This window comes from Anolis sagrei, chromosome 2, assembly GCF_037176765.1.
Source record: "Anolis sagrei isolate rAnoSag1 chromosome 2, rAnoSag1.mat, whole genome shotgun sequence".
NCBI lineage: Eukaryota > Metazoa > Chordata > Lepidosauria > Squamata > Dactyloidae > Anolis > Anolis sagrei.
The window spans coordinates 101,783,983-101,789,276 of NC_090022.1; the positions used below are offsets into that span (position 1 = coordinate 101,783,983).

At 47.7% G+C, this 5,294-nt stretch overlaps 1 pseudogene; it reads left to right on the top strand.

Annotated features, from left to right (window-relative positions):
• Window positions 1-496: 496 nt before the first annotated feature.
• LOC137096184 (uncharacterized) lies at window positions 497-5,294 on the top strand (annotated as a pseudogene).

Sequence of the window (5,294 nt, forward strand, 5' to 3'; positions counted from 1 at the left end):
AAAAAAAACTACAACATTATGCAAAAATATTTTTGACAGGCATTGGACCTCATGAACTAGCTTATAATCATACTGGGATAATATTTCTGAACCCTGTTTATTTAATGGTTTTTGTTCGCTTTCAGTCATTTTATTATATGCATTGGTTTTGGATTGCATGTAGAAGAAATGTGGAATATAAATAAAATAAAATATATAACTTAGCAGGAGGAAGAGGAAAAGAGATGGCAGAGTCTTGCCATTTCCAATAAACTAAAGCAAAAGCAAACTGCTGGTGCCTCTCTCATGACTTCACATGGGGTAATTCTTGGCTGCATGTGCTGTTTCATTTATACTTTTGCGACGGAGCAACTTGATGTTGAGCAACTTCCGGTGGGACTCTGTATAGACAAACTGGCACACGGTGGCATGAAAGCAACATGAGAGGCTTCCTGTGTTGTATTGGATCAATGGGGGGAAGTCGAGTGGTTGCTGCTTCCTCCCATGGAATGGGGCGATGGGTAAGTCAGACAATGTGGAGTGTGAAGTGATGGGTTCCCCACACCCCCGCCAGGCACTGCCGGAATCACCAAGATGCATGGCAATTCTGGTGGCCCAACTGATGAGGTCAATAGCCTGTGTGTGCATTTGCCCTCTTGACCACATTCTGATCTTATTTGACTACATGTTCCTCAGTTTTCACCAGAAGGAGGAAGCAGAGATGAAGGAGAAGGCACTTTGTTAGAGGCTAAGTTGTCCCTGTCATTGTGATGACAGGAAAATAGAAGCAAATGCCACCCCTAACAAGAGATAAAGGTTTTCCTTGCCAGCTACTGGTTACTTCAGAGAGCAGCTTGCTGCTTGTCTTCCCCAATACTCTATTCCAAGTGAAAAGGGATTTACCATATGTTGCTTAGACTAACATAAGGCATGGGTAGGATTTCAGAAGACAGACAAGTTTACTTTGACAGCAGATCATAACAACAGGATCCCAGCCTATACCTTATTTTATTGCATTACTCAAAGCCTTGTGTTCATTTTAATGGAAAATGAAAGCAATATATTTTGATTAAACATTGTGTGTATGCATGCATGTGTGCACACAGGCTTATATGGCAGATGATTGATATGGCATAGCAAATGATCACCACTAAAAATACTACTGAGTGCAGCTGGTTTTGAAAACAGGCACATTCAAGTTTCCTATCCAGTCCTGACCCTCAGCATATCATTTATACTGTATATCATACCTAGCCATAATAGCTTTTGGTAGAGTGCCAGTCAGGTAAACACTAAGATGCCACAGGTAAGTCTTATGTTATGATTTTTTTTTTTACATTTGTTCTGCCAGATTGTAGAAGTTCAATGTAGATATTGCGACTACTGAATTAAAGTAACCAAAGCAACCTTTGGTAGAATGGGGAGACAAACCAAAAAGATGGGAATTACTACTGATTATTTTAGGAAATCCATTTGAAGCTAGAAAAAGGATTATGTACACAGTGATGAAAACTCAGGTTCATTCTGAGTTAATTCCTGGCTATATTCATGATTTTCCTGTACTTTGTTGTGCTTCAGGAAAAATCAGTGGTGATGCAGAGTTTGAGTGAAACCCTGGAATATCCCGTCTTTGGGAATGTGTGGCAGCAGGATTAGACCTAATTCAGACCAATTTGCTGTCCACATGGGGACACCACAGCCATCACCTTTTTCCTTAACTCATCAGCAGGGGGAAAAGGTGGTTGATGTGCCTATTGCCACTCCAGCTACCTGCAGAGCTCCATGCAAGCTCCTGGCCATTGCAGACATCCTGATCTGATGTCAGCAGAGTCACCCATGCAAACAGGAAGAAGGTGGGGAGATCAATCCTCTCCTCCTTCTTAGTCACACCTCTGGTGATGTCAGAATGGGGTGCCTGTGATGGCTAGTGCTCACACAGAGCTATGTGGTGGACTGAGAGCAGTGATGACAGTGGCACTGAAAGTGAAGTGATTATTCAGCAGAGCCAATGCAATTTTGGTCTGGCTGGACCATGTGGATGCTAACCTTCTACCAGAGCAAGTTTGGCAGGGTGTGTGTGACTGGTGCAACAGAAGGATGATTTCTAGACTCACTTAAATACAGTTGATAAAAGATTGTTATTCTTTCAACATCTGTTACAGATGCTAAATCAGGCTTTTACAAAAAATCTTGAAAAAGATTCCCCAGTGTCCCTAAATATCTTTCTTTTACTATGTAAGTTAAAAACAATATTTTGGAAGATGCTTCCACACAACTTAATACTACATATAAAACTTCCTTGCAGAACCTAATTTTAATTCAGATTTCTTCCACAAAGGAAAATAATATTTGCTTGCCTTTGTTTTTTGTAGGCACGCGAATATGTTGAGATTATTGTATTCCATTTAATCATTGTCTTTTCTTTTTCTCATACATTCAGTAAAGCTAATGAAAAAGCTAACTTCACACAGAAGACTGCAGAACAGCTATCTTCAATTAGCTTTGCTATGCTTGCTGAGTTCAGAAGATTGATAAAGACCTCTATTTTCTCTAAGAATATGCTTTAAAGGACATAATAGGGATTCTGTTAGTGTACCGTCCACCTCGCTGCACTACAGTCTCCCTACCTGAGCTAGCGGGGGTGGTCTCGAGCCTGGCGTTGGAGTCTCAACAGCTCCTTGTGCTGAGAGACTTCAACATCCATGCCGAGGCAACCCTCACAGGTGCGGCTCAGGACTTCATGTCTGCCATGGCAACCATGGGGCTGTCCCAACAAATATCTGGCCCCACCCACTGTGCTGGACACACATTGGACTTGGTTTTCTGCCAGGGATGGGAACAGGGTGGCGGTGTGGAGGAGCTGTCCATCTCTCCGTTGCCATGGACCGACCACTTCCTGATCAGATTTAGGCTCACTGCGCCCCCTAACCTCTGCAAAGGTGGAGGACCCATTAAGATGGTCCGCCCCAGGAGGCTGATGGATCCGAATGGATTCCTGACGGCTCTTGGGGATTTTCCCGCCACCTCGGTAGGTGACCATGTCGAAGCCTTGGTTGCTCTCTGGAATGGGGAGATGGCCAGGGCTATTGACATGATTGCTCCGGAACGTCCCCTCTCAAGTAGCCGAGCTAAACCAGCCCCTTGGTTTACTGAGGAGCTGGCAGTGATGAAGCGAAGGAAGAGGGAACTAGAGGGCGTGTGGCGTTCGGATCCGAACGAGTCAAATCGAGCACGGTTTGTGTCCTTTCTTAGGGCATATGCCGCGGCAATAAAGGCCGCAAAGAAAACTTTCTTTGCGGCCACTATTGCGTCTGCAAAGAACCGTCCGGCGGAGTTGTTTCGGATTGTCAGAGGTCTTTTAACTCCCACCACCGCAGGTGGGAGCCCTGACAATTCGGTCGCGCGCTGTGAAGCATTTGCTCGGTTCTTTGCAGACAAAGTCGCTTTGATCCGTTCTGGGCTGGACGCCGCGTTAAATGCAGTCTCCGAGGATGTAACAAGAGCACCTGCTTGTCCTATTTTGATGGATTATTTTCAGTTTGTGAAACCCGAGGATGTGGACAAGATACTTGGAGGAATGAGGCCCACCACGTCCATCCTAGACCCCTGCCCATCCTGGCTTCTGAGGGAGGCCAGAGGGGGATTGGCTGAGTGGGTAACAGTGGTGGTGAATGCCTCCCTTCGGGAAGGCAAGATTCCAGCGAGCCTAAAACAGGCTATTATAAAGCCGCTGTTGAAGAAACCATCACTGGACCCCACTAAATTGGACAACTTTCGGCCTGTTTCCAATCTCCCCTTCTTGGGCAAAGTCATGGAAAGCGTGGTGGCCTCACAACTCCAGGTATTCTTGAGAGACACGGATTATCTGGATCCGGCACAGTCTGGTTTCAGACCGGGACATGGTACCGAGACGGTCTTGGTCGCCTTAGTGGATGATCTGCGCCGGGAGCTAGACAGGGGGAGTGTGTCCCTGTTGGTGCTCCTGGACCTCTCAGCGGCCTTCGATACCGTCGACCACGGTATCCTTCTGGGGCGCCTTGCGGAAATGGGCCTTGGGGGCATTGCTTTGCAATGGCTCCAGTCATTCCTGGAGGGCCGCACCCAGAAGGTGTTATTGGGAGACTCCTGTTCCGCACCACAACCTTTGACTTGTGGGGTCCCACAGGGTTCCATACTGTCCCCCATGCTGTTTAATATCTACATGAAGCCGCTGGGTGAGATCATCCGGAGTTTCGGGGTGCGGTGTCATCTGTACGCAGATGATGTCCAACTCTGTCACTCCTTCCCACCTGCTACTAAGGAGGCTGTCGAGGTCCTGAACCGGTGCCTGGCCACTGTAACGGTCTGGATGAGGGCGAACAAACTGAAATTAAATCCAGACAAGACAGAGGTACTCCTGGTCAGTCGTAAGGCCGAACGGGGTATAGGGTTACAGCCTGTGCTGGATGGGGTCGCACTCCCCTTGAAGGCGCAGGTTCGCAGCTTGGGTGTGACCCTGGACTCATCATTGAGCCTGGATCCCCAGGTTTCAGCGGTGACCAGGGGAGCATTTGCACAGCTCAGGCTCGTGCGCCAGCTGCGCCCGTATCTCGGGAAGTCTGACTTGGCCACGGTGGTACACGCTCTGGTCACATCCCGCCTTGACTACTGCAACGCTCTCTACGTGGGGCTGCCCTTGAAGATGGCTTCAGCTGGTTCAGTGCGCGGCAGCCATGTTACTAACTGGAGCGGGTGGCAGGGAGCACACAACACCCTTGTTGTCCCAGCTCCACTGGCTGCCGATTTGCTACCGGACCCAATTCAAGGTGCTGGTTCTGGCCTACAAAGCCTTAAACGGTTCCGGCCCAAAATACCTTTCGGACCGCATCTTGGCCTACGAGCCCACGAGGACCTTGAGATCGTCTGGGGAGGCCCTTCTCTCGATCCCGCCTGCCTCACAGGCACGTCTGGCGGGAACGAGAGAGAGGGCCTTCTCGGTGGTGGCCCCCCGGCTGTGGAACGCTCTCCCTGCAGACATCAGACAGGCGCCCTCCCTCATGTCCTTCCGAAAAAGCCTCAAGACATGGCTGTTCGAGAAGGCATTTAATTAAGTGCTATAACAATGTGGTAAAGATGACTGGAATGGAACAAGGTATATGAGACTGGTTATGATTCCACTATGAGACGAAGCGGATTTTTAGTGTAGTTTGTAATTGTCGTATAGTTTATATGTTGTTGTAATTAGCCTTTTGTAAATTGTCTTTATATGTATTGTACACCGCCATGAGTCGCCCTTATGGGCTGAGAATGGCGGTTAATAAATGCATCAAATAAAT